Source organism: Cervus elaphus, chromosome 27 (assembly GCF_910594005.1).
Source record: "Cervus elaphus chromosome 27, mCerEla1.1, whole genome shotgun sequence".
Lineage (NCBI taxonomy): Eukaryota > Metazoa > Chordata > Mammalia > Artiodactyla > Cervidae > Cervus > Cervus elaphus.
The window spans coordinates 57,527,937-57,540,205 of record NC_057841.1 but is presented as its reverse complement, the minus strand read 5'-3'; the positions used below and the strand labels follow the sequence as shown (position 1 = coordinate 57,540,205).

Sequence of the window (12,269 nt, the reverse complement as noted above, 5' to 3'; positions counted from 1 at the left end):
ATTTAAAAAAAAAGTAAAATGCAGCCTCTTCCAGCCCAAAGGGCACAGATTAATTTTATGGCGAGTACAGTTTCAAAGGGGACCCTTCCACTCTCTTGATGACTTTTTCCAATGAAATGGTGTGAACTCCCTCTCAGGAGATGAATCAATTTGTAATTATTACGTATTTTGCATAAACTGCTATAAATCAACCTAGTCAGCAAGGCCTTACATGCAAAAGTTTCCCCTTCTCTATTTTCTTCCCAAGTTTCAGAAACCAAAGGAATGGAACATGAATGAAAAAAAAATATTCATGCTGTAATTTTTTTTTAATTGCTATACAGGCAAAACAGGTGCTGAAATGTGAAACCCTTTGGAGGAATTTTCTCCATATAACAAATCAGGGCTCACACTAACCTAACATGAAGTTGGCTTTAATGTGGAATGTTGTACAAAAGCAGTGCCTAGTGACATAAGATCCATAGATGACTGTCCCAAAAAGACAAAAAAAAAAAAGTATACTGTCACTTTAAGAAAAAATAAACTAAAATATGAACTACCAAAAACCCTGCCATTTCCAGCCTGGGCTTGATTAATGATTTTTCTATCTAATAAAAGGTTCACAAACCATCTGTTTTTCTCCCTAATGCCTTGCCCAAAGGTTTTTCGTTCCTATTTCAGGCTCGGGGCCAAATGACATTCCACTCTCTTTTTTTTTCCCAGCCTTGTAAACAAACCCTTCTCTCTTTTTAATCTTCCAGTGCTGTTTCCTACCCATCGTTATGCATATTCATTGCGAGTAAACATTTTTAGTGTCTACACTTAATCTCTTCCACTGGCAATTACTGTTCTATGCTGTTTTGTAATGCAGAAGGGCCAACGCTTTCCGTTCTAATAACAGCTGGGCCGCAGATGGGGCCTGCAGTCATTCTAGAAAATAAAAATTTACAAGATGCCAGTGGAATTTATTTCAGTTTTATGGAGTCACAGGAGGAACCTTTCTGTTATCCGCCTTCAGTGAAATCTGTAGGCACAAGGCAAGCTTTTGACATTTAATCAAAGGGGGGTTCAGGTAGGGTCTGGAACAACGGAGGGAAGAAAGCAGGTGGATCGTATTAGGCAGTGCCATGGTTAATTTATTTAGAAGTGATTGGCTTAGATGTGTGCAGCCAATATTTGACATCATGTATATATCTTGTTTAGCATCATGCCTCTAAATTGTTACCACCGGAGAGACAGTGAACTGTCACTGTGGACCGAACCAGGTGTTTGGTCGGGTTGCTACTTAAGAGGTGCTGATGGAGACAGGGCTGTACTTACCAAAGACGGAGCGTTCTGTGTGGTTTCTAAAAGTTGATTCATTTTTACTTCACGGCACCGGTCTCTGAACTGCTGTAAGTGCTTCTTCGGGTATACAAATGGGCTTTTGAATACGGGTGGCAACGTTTAATGGAACGCTGTGGTTTAACTGGGAGCTTTCTGCTCTGTGACTTGAGGATGTGAAAGTGGCTCTATCTGAAAGACATAAAGGTCCAATGGACAGGGTTAGGCTGATGCGAGGCGGGATTCAAATGGTGCCTGGGAGGTACCAACCAGGCAGCCCAAGGGGTTTAGAGCTAACTGCGACCCTCGAGATGGAAAATAAATTGTCACACACGCACACCCCAAACCTGCAACCCAAGTCAAGCACAGGGCTTTTTCGGGAAACGTTCACTATGGTTCTTGAGCCCATTCCGCTGGATCCTCCACTCTATCCCTTCCTGACCCTCAATCCTATCCCCAAAAATGCAAAAAGGGAAGCCATCAAAGTGACCCAAGGATATCCCACCATTAATTAGATAATTGAGCTTGGGCTTCTAGACTAGGTGAAACCTATGCCAAAGGTGCTTATGCTTTTACATTTGGGGTCCTCTCTTGCCACACACCTTCAGCTGGTTGCCTAGCAACCAGGAGAGACCCACTGAGCATGCTCACTGAGAAACCTAATTGCTATCACAATTTACTTTTGTTGTTGTTTTTTTTAAGCCCATTAACCAAAACAGGATGTTTTCCTTTTTGAAGGACAAGTAGAGTCTGCATGAATTTGAATGGCAAGAGAGTATATTTCGATACCAAAACAATTCATTAAATGCCGATGCCAGACATGTACGCGAGTACACATAACAAACATAAAATTTGGAGCAGATTGGCATTAAATAAAGTATAAATTCCTATTTATTCAGATTTTTATAGACTCATTTCTTTTATTCGCTTTATCTTTTTTGGTTGTGTTTTTTTTCCCCTAAGAAACTCCTTGAGTAAGGAGGTGTATATTTAAATTGTATGCCATATGATCAAGTATATTAGGAAACTTCATTAAAAATTTAGACTGATTTATACATTAGACAGGGCGCTTCTATTCCATGCTTTTCTTTCCTTCCTTCCTTTTCTTCTTCTTCTTTTTTAAAATCTCCTAATGGCTCCAAGTCTGAAGCTAAGACTTAACTCTGTTAATCTTTCCACAAAGGGCGAAAACTTATTTTGTGTACCTCAGAGAAAAAGGCAGTTTTTCCTGACTTCAAGACAAAAACACACTTTATGTTAGGTTAACGTAATCCATCCATTTATGGAAACCTTCCATAGTTGCCTGATTTTTCCTAATGTCTAGATTTGTAGCTAAAATATACTTAGAAGTTTAAGTAGCTGTTGAACCAGTTTTATTACTAAATGGAATGTGTTTTTAAATAAAAATTTATATATTATACATTTTCAAAATTCTCCCTAAATTTTTTCTATTAAATTTTCTAACTCATTTTGAAAAATCAACTCAGCAGTTTTCACTTGATGCATTTTGAATAAATAACCATATATTCCCGTGAATCGAGCGATTCTAAGAAGCAGACACATCTTTTAACTAATTCCATGACCCAGTCTCAAGCCCAGTTCCACATGTGGAAAGAAATGTGACCAATTTATTTGTACCAAATTGCGCTCATGCTGGGGGACACTCACAGGATAAAGCACCGCCCCCTTCCGCCTCCCCTTTAGAAACTAGCAGATAGCAGCAAGCAGAGGAGATGAAATAAACTCACGAGGTGGGACTTGTATGCTTCTAACCAAGCCTCGGCTCTAACATAGCTGGCATCTCCTCCTCCAGCCCCCTGGCCCCCACCCCTACCCCAGGCTTTTATACCCCGGGGATCATGGCACTCTGGGTAGAAAATGTTATGCAGATGGTGCTTCTGTGGTCGAAAGGGTACAGAACTAACTCTCATTTCACTGGTACTGTTTTTCTAGGGGTGTGTGTGGGGGTGTGTATGTGCACCTTCCCAAACAGTCCTTGTTTCCGTGTGAGCCAGTGATCTTCCCGTCCCCTCGGAGAAGCCAGCAGAGGGAGCACAGTGGAGCAGATGAGCAGCATTCCCTGACGCCCTCACGTCAGAAGGAAGTCTGGAGGACATACTGTATAAGCAATGAACAGAACCAGAAGATTTCATCTCATTACGATTAACCCTATTATGCATGGAAGCAGGTCAAGCAATGGGGGTAATGAAAAGCTAAACAAGGCTAATTGGTGGAGTCAGGAGGCTTGGGGCCAGGGGCTGCACATTCGATGATATCACTGGTGAAACAACGCTGATTTCCTTTTCCTTACCAAAAAACGATAACAATAAAACGCAGCCACAAGCACACATACACAGGTATACAGAGTAGTGTGTGTGTGGGTTTAATTACACAGCTAGAAATACTTAGGTTCCATTTATATAGTTTTACATATGTTCCTTAATATGTGAATATATGGATGTTCCTAAGGGAACTCTTTCTTCAATTTCACTCATCATAACAACTTTCTTCTCTCTCTCCTCTCTCCTACTCATCCGTTTCATTGGTCTCTCTCTCCTCTCTCTCTTTTTCTCTCTCTTTCACACACCATACACACACACACACACACACACACACACACACACACACAGACTCTGCAACACTTTGAGTCCTTGATGCTTTGAAGTTACCAACACGTTCTGAGCGGAAGGTAATTTTTTTTCTGCTTTACCACCCAGCCTCACAGGTGACTGGCCTAAAGGGAGTTTGTTCTCCGTCCCCTGCTTAATGTGGCTGGCTTACCACAGCCCGAGCTTCTCGGAATTTAAATCCCATCCGGACATGTGGGAGGAGTGAGAGCTTTCACGAATGGAAAGAACTGAAGCCATTGTCTCGTCTTCCTCCTCTGCCTCTCAAAGTGGGCTCAGAATTGATTGTTTCTTCTCACCTGTAGTCATTTTCTTATTTTAGTGCATTGATAATATCTAGACCCATGTTGTGTTCAAGTTTTCTCAACCTTAATCCCTAGAAATCCTGTAGAGTGTGTCAAATTAGAACTCCATTCCCGCAAACACTTCACGTTGCTGTGCAGTGAATTCAATACATTCCTTAGAATTTAAGGCTCTTAAACATTTTTGCTGAACTGGATCGATTTCCTCCTTGCCCCCCGCTTTTGGCTTTCCTCTGCTTCTTCCTTCCCACCCCACTCTCCTGATATATTTCAAATCCTTATACTCTACATTCCCCCAAATTCTATTGGTTTCAATTTATGAAAGATCTCTGTAACATGACCCCCCTGGAGAAGGAAATGGCAACCCACTCCAGTGTTCTTGCCTGAGAAATCCCACGAACAGAGGAGCCTGGCGGGCTATAGTCCATGGAGTCACAAAGAGTTGGACACGACTCAGCGACCAAAACAACAACAATGACAACAATAACATGGCTACCCTCTTTTATACAAAACCTGATGTTTTGGCTTTGGATGCTGTAAAACTTGGACACCACGAAGTATGCAGAAATCCAAAGTCTAACAAAAAAAAGTTACTAGATGTTGGTATATAGTATGCTCTTCTGTTGGTTATGAAAGAAAATTATTTCCTTTTCTTTGCAGATTCTACCCAAAATAGCACAGATAGCAAACAATGTGAAATGATCAAATTTCCACATACGTAGGTATGTTTCTGACTGCATGCAGGCAAATTAAGTCAGAATTTCTTAATTAATGCTTTGTTTTTGAAATCTCCAAATACAGCAAGCAGCTTTTCTTACCAAAGTGCATTTGAGCCAGTCCTAAGACTGTCTAGCACCCTTATTCATAGAAACCCCAAAATCTCTAAATAATTGGCAAACATTTCCTTTTACTAAAAAGGGAAATATGTATGCATGCCTACTGGTTTATGACAACTGACATTCCTTGAGGATATGGAAGGCATGTAATAAATATGGTTGTATAATCATCAAAGCCACAGTTCTAAGAATCTCCTACCGACATGATGGATAACACGGATTTTCAAAGATTTGGGTAAAAAGCTGCATGTATTTTCTTTCTGTAGGAACAAACATCTACATGCAAATTTCGCTAAAATAGAAAGAAGAGAGCTTAAGCTGGGAGAGATGGAGTCGGATGGCTTCTTTTTTTATTATTATTATGGTTTTGAACGCTATAGAATTGTTTACCAGATCAGTTTGGGGGTTTCTTTAGTAGGAAAAAACCCACAAAATATTTTAAATAATGCATACCTAACGTTTATTTTCTTATTAGTAATTGTTATGAAACCAGAATGCTTTGCCAGCCTATCTGACTGCACCTGTTACTAGACATTTCCAAGAGACTTACACACCAATTTTGCCTGAGTGCACTGGGTATATTTCCCGTTTTTTTGATGTTTCAGTCAGGGCACAGGCAGTTTGCATTCAAACAAGAGGGCACATTTTATTCAAAGAGGGAAAGTGATGTCCTTGGAACTTCAACCTCCACAAAACATTTTTCAAAAGGACATACTGATTGGAATGGGGAAAGAGCCAAAGAGAGGCGGCCAGAGAGAGGCGGGGGGGAGAGAGAAGAAAGGAAAATGGATTAGATCAGCAAACCAAAACGATAGGCTCCCAAGAGACTTCTAAAAAATCTGTATGAAGTCATTACAGGCACACAGCATAATCTTGCGGAATAGATGCACACTCTGGAGTGCAAAAGAAAGTTTGCCCTCCAAGCTGAGTTTCTGCAGAATGAATTCTAAATATTCCCTGCAGTCTTCAGAGTTGCTCAGTCCCAAATTGCTCAAATGATGATGAGTTGAAGTTCCTCTGACTAATTTTGGCAGAAGTAACATTTCTAGCGGGTTGATTTGGGCAACAAAACGCACCAGTGTCTTCGGACATCTGTACTATAGAGACACCCTTCTGCTACAAACCCGACTCCCAGCACTCCCCTTGCAAAAATAGCACATTTCCGTTCATGCAGAACGGTGATTAGACTTTCCCAACACAACTCATACTTTTTAAAAGGCGCGTCAGAATTTTAAAGTGCATTAAATAAAGGGCATTGGCACATTAATGCAGCTCTGTTTGAAGAAAAGATGCCGTATAATTTCCGCTGAACCGGCACACAAACCTTCCATAAAGAAAAGTTCTTGAGAAAGGGAAAAAAAAAAAATACACACAGGCACACATTCTCGATGGGGAGAAGAGTGTCCTTGGGAATTAAACAACTTACATGTATATAAAACTCAGCCCTTTTAAGGTGCTTTGTTTAACATACTTAAGGCGGAGCCAGGGCCCCCAGGGGGCTGCTGTTTTGCTAACTTATTTAAAATATTCTGTTTTCTCCGCAGCTGTTGCCTGCATGGTAGGACAACAGGGGATATGCTACTCCGTGATTTTTTTTTTTTTTTTTGGAAAATAGATGTCACTTTCCCTGACATCTAAACATGCATTTATAAGAAACAAACGGTTTACTGTACAAAGGGCTTTCGAAATGACCCTGATGCTGTCGACAGGCGGGAGAGTGGCAGGAGCAGTGTGACAGGTGGATTTGTTCCCTCTTCGCTTTGGCTCTTGCCCGCTTATCTCTGGCAGAGGTGCTGGTGGAGTTTATGCCACGGAAGATGAGGGTTTTGTGCATACAGCGTACCGGCGTGATGTGGGAGACACGGTATAGAGCTCTATGCCATGATCCACATGTCTGCTAAAAGCGACCATGAAAATACAAAACGGGGTGGCGCGCAAACCCAGCCCCAAAGCAGGCAGCTTTTCAAGGCTGGAAGAGACTTAATTGAATGGCTGCAAAACCATCCTGAGCAGCTGGAGAGACTTGTTCGGTAGTTTTCACTCCGTGGTGGAGCATATTTCCAAGTTTAAATTCTTCAGAAAAAAAAGAAAAAAGAAACTTAGAAGATAGGAAAAACAATTCCTTTGGAGGTGGGGGGAGAATTGTGGCAACCAAGCACCTTAAGAGATTTCAGAGCCGGTCTGGATCGGAAAGAAGTATCTGCTTGGGTCCTACATCTTTTTCCTATTTCCTAAGCTGATGTCAGTTACACTTACTGTCAGTTTGGAACACGGAGAAGACAAAACAAAAGAACTTCGCTGTGAGCAGCGTTAATAACGACACTGGCCTTCTGGACGGTGGATCTGCTCCCAGCAGAAAGATCTGGTAGCTAAGCCTGCCCAGATGATTAAGCTGGAAGTTACTGAAGTTCATAGTTTAAGTAATGGCTTTCACCTGTAGGCCTTGAGCCACAATCAATAATTTTGCCAAGAGAAACTCACAAAGTGCTCAACGGCACAGAAGTAAGCCTCCTTCCTAAATCACAGGTGGTACCATCATGCCTGGCCACTGATGTGCTTTTATGCCAGATACTTTCACTGGCTTCTTGCTCTTGCGAGCTGCCACCTCTTCGCTCTCCTCCTGTTTATCCCATTTCACTCGTCCACTATAACTGATCCCGATTTTCCACTAAACTCGCAAACTGCCCCCAAACTAGACCAACCAAGATAGGGTGAGAACAGATGAGGTCACCAGAAATATTTACCAGGCCACTAATAGTTTCCAGTCCCGGTTTTGTTTTTTGTTTTTTTTTTTTTTAAGTCAAAAATTTTTTTCTAGTCAAAATTCAGGCATCAAAGACCAAAACTGTTTAACCTCTCAGGGAACAGGCATCTCCCCTCACCACTGAGGCATTGAACAAAAGCAATGTGGAAGAGCTTTTCTTGTCATAAAACATGGCAATTTATAAATAAACAGAGGCTATGTAGGCCTCACGTGCTGAGGTGATGTGCAGAATTTGGTCGGTATTGAATTCACAACATCACAAAAGAAAGGACTATATCTATTTTTCAGCATGTTCCAATGAAAAGGAGATGTATTTAAAAAAATAAAAAATAAAACATACTACTCAAATACTTACCACCAGAAAGAGATTCTTGGGAGCAAGTCCTTAGAGAGGTCAGAGACCAAGGCTCAGTTTTCCTTCCATGAGAAAATGAACTGTGCATTTATCTCAAGGGACAGAGAACAGATGATAAAATCCTGGTAGAACAACTATAGCACAGCCTCAGCGCCCCACATGCATATGTTACTGTGTAGGGGGAAATGAGATGTATAAGTCCCATTAATAATAGCAGTTGCATGCTTAATTTCACGTGCACTGCACTGAAAAATTACTTCTTACTATCTAAAATAAGATTCAGGAAGAGCCTGGGAAATCAGGAGCTCTTCCAACATACCTTTGAGGTCCCTATGTGAAATGGGAGCTGGTGACTCAAGTCATTTAGCAGACAAATAGTGAAAGCATCACTAATGATATATCCTCAGGGCGGAATTGATGGGAACAACCCTAAGATCAAGACCCTTCCCCCAACAAAGGGAGAAAAGTATTATCCAAAAAGGATACAAATGAACTTATTTACCAAACAGAAATAGACTCACAGACAGAAATAAATTTACCCCTACCAAAGGAGAAAGGAGAGGGTTACATTTAGGAGTTTGGGATTAACAGATACACATTATCGTATATAAAATAAACAAGGACCTACTGTATAGCACAGGATACTATATTCAATATCTTGTGATCTCCTATAATAGAAAAGATTCTGAAAAAGAATATATGCATATATATTCTGCATCCCTTTTCGCATCTGAAACTAACACAACTTTGAAAATCAACTATACTTCAAGTAAAAAAAAAAAAAAAAACAACTTGCATTTTTTTATACCCAAGCAAAGGGAACCCTGTGGTTTTACAGAACTTTCTGACTGTGAAATACACAAGGCAGGAGGCTACCAATATGTTGGTCTCCAAAATGAACTCTTTCCTTGTGGCCTTCACAAGCACATATGATTTCCACATGGTACATATGATTAGTTAAGGACTGGTTAGTGATCTTGGCTGGATACATAGATTCATAGAATTTTAGATCTGAAAGGTATTGTTGAGCTAATTGTCCTACTTTCAGACTTTATAAATCTAAATCTTGTGTTAACTAGCCCTAAATCAACTTTTAGTAGTCATTTAAATTTAATAATTACTTTACTGGTATATTTAGATAAATAAATCTCTGGAAAAGAAAATGGCAACCCACTCCAGTATTCTTTCCTGGAGAATTCCATGGACAGAGGAGCCTGGTGGGCTACAGTCCATGAGAGTAGCAAAGAGTCGGACATGACTGAGAGTCTAACACATTTAGATAAAATATGAACTATTTTAATTTTATAAAAGCAAAACCTGTTTCTCCTTTAAGTGACCAACTCTTGTAGGAACTTTTGACTGGGAATGTCTTGGTCTTGGGATTCCCAGGTGACTCAGAATGGTAAAGAATCTGCCAGCAATGCAGGAGACGCAAGAAACATGGGTTCGACCCCTGGGTCAGGAAGATCACCTTGAGTAGGAAATGGCAACGCACTCCAGTATTCTTATCTGGAAAATTTCATGGACAGAGAGGCCTGGCAGGCTACAGTCCATGGAGTCACAAAGAGTTGGACACAACTGAGCCAGCAGAGCAGCAGACGTCTTGGTCTTAGTGATGAAGTCCTGGCTTCTGGGAAACCCCTCCATGCCAGGCAAACCGGGATGGTTGATCACCCTCTATCACCCCCTGAATCTTCCACTTCTATCAATGGCACTAGATTATCTCGGGACTCCAAATCTCAAAACTGGCCTCCTGTCCAAACTCATCCAAACACTCAAGAGTTTCTGTCTCTTATTTCTGAAGATGCTCTTTCCTCTACCTGCTCCTTCTCACTGCCCAGGGACAGCTCAAGCCCCCTTGATCGCACCACTCTGAACTGCCAGGAGCCCCTCCCTTTTCCCGTCAGTCCCATCTCTCCTTCAGCCCCTGGTCCACCAGCAAACCTCTGGAAACAAAGTCACTGCATGGAAAGCCTGTCACTCTGTGACTCAGTTTAGTGACTCAGTCTGGCATTCAGCCCCTCACCATACCTCTCCAATCTATTTTGTAGCTTTTTATAATATAGAAAATATAGAAAGCTGCAAGGAGAAGAGAGAAAAACTGGGTCCCGGTTCACCACTCTCCATCACTGGCCAATAAAAGCATGCCACTTAACCCCTCTTGGCTTCAGTCAACCCAGCTGTGCAATACTGTCATCTTCTTAAAGGAGAAGGCTAGGCTAAGTGATCTGGTCAAGTTCTGATTTGAAAAGCTGTGATTCTATGGCCCACTCTCTCCTGGTTTGTAGACTTGGTGGATAGTTGGGTAGCATCTCATTCTAGGAATAAGCCCTGAGTTTTCTCAGCTGAGTGCATTTTTTGTATGCAGTTCTGTCTGTCCTTAAACCTCCCCTCATCTGTCTAGGGACCCCTCCTGGTGATGGCCTATCCATTGCACCTCCTTCCCCAGCCTCAGTTAAATCTGTTCACCTTCTCAGAATTTCCATGGCTCAATGTTGTTTTCACCATCTTTTGTGACACTGATCAGATTATTCTAGTCTGTATGGTTGCTATTGCTCATGCACATGCCTTATTTCCTATGTTCCTGTGAGCTTCCAGAGACAAAGATTGCATCTCTCTTATAAGAAGTCACCATGATGGGACTTTCCCAGTGGTCCAGTGGCTAAGGTTCCATGCTCCCAATGCAGGGGGCCTGAGTTCAATCCCTGGTCAGGGAACTAGATCCCACATGCCACAACTAAAAGTTTGCATGGTGCAACTAAAGATCCCACATGCCACAGCTAAGACCCAGAACAGCTAAGTAAACAAACAAATAATATTTTAAAAGGAAAAAGATGACACTATGGCTTGGTGGTTAAGAGTCATTATGGGTTGAATTGTGTCTCCCGAAAGAGACTGTATTGAAGTCCTAACCCCCAATACCTGCAATGTGACCTTCCTTGTCCATGGGGTCACTGCAGATACGGTCAATTTCAATGAGGAGTAGGGTGGTGCTGTGCGTTGCGCTCAGTTGATCAGTCGTGTCTGACTCTTTGTAACCCTACGAACTGTAGCCCTCCAGGCTCATCTGTCTATGGGATTCTCCAAGCAAGAATACTAGAGTGGGCAGCCATCCCCTTCTCCAGGGGATCGTCCTGACCCAGGGACTGAACCCACATCTCTTATGTCTCCTGCACTGGCAGGCAGGTTCTTTACCCACTGAGCCACCTGGAAAGCAGAAGGAATAGGGTGGTGCTGTAATCCAATATGAGCTTCCCAGCTGGTGCTAATGGTAAAGAACTCAGCTGCCAGTGTGGGAGAGGCAAGAGATGCAGGTTCGATTCCTGGGTTAGGAAAATCCCCTTGAGTAGGAAATGGCATCCCACTCCAATACTTTTTGCCAGGAAAATCCCAAGAACAGAGGAACCTGGTGGGCTATAGTCCATGGGTTCACAAAGAGACACGACTGACAAAATCCGCACACATGAATGCATGATCCAATAGAGCTAGTCTGCTTACAAGAAGATAGCCCGGTAAGACAGGAACACACAGGGAGGAGGTTTTGTGATGAAGACGGCAGAGACTGGAGTGTGAAGCAGCTGGGAGTGAAGGAATGCTAAGGATTGCCAGATGCCACCAGGAGCTAGAGAGAGGTAAGGAGGGACCCTGCTATCGGCTTCAGAGGGAACATGTCTCTGCTGACACCCGACTTCTGGCCTCCAGAGCAGGGAGACAATCAACTTCATTTTGTTTTAAGCCACACTGTTTGTGGTTCTTTGTTATGGCAGCCTTGGAAACAATTAGAGAGTCAAAATGCCTGGATTTAACACCTTGTTCTTTTTTTTTTTTTTTCATTTACTTTTATTAGTCGGAGGCTAATTACTTTACAATATTAAAGTGGGTTTTGTCATACATTGACATGAATCAGCCATGGAGTTACATGTATTTCCCATCCCAATCCCCCCTCCCACCGCCCTCTCCACCCGATTCTTGCTTACAGATCTGTGTGAGCTTCAGCAATTTACTTAAACCTCTGATGCCTCCATTTCCATCTATGATATGATCATAATCATAAAACCAATATCCTAGCATTATTGCAAGGAT

General features: G+C 41.9%; 1 long non-coding RNA gene across 1 annotated transcript in view; it reads right to left on the bottom strand.

Annotated features, from left to right (window-relative positions):
• Nucleotides 1-1,394: 1,394 nt before the first annotated feature.
• Nucleotides 1,395-12,269, bottom strand: part of LOC122685045 — an 82,796-nt gene continuing 71,921 nt past the window's right edge. Inside the window, exon 3 of the long non-coding RNA XR_006338234.1 lies at nt 1,395-1,494. This is a non-coding gene — a long non-coding RNA (uncharacterized LOC122685045). The remainder of the gene's footprint in view (nt 1,495-12,269) is intronic.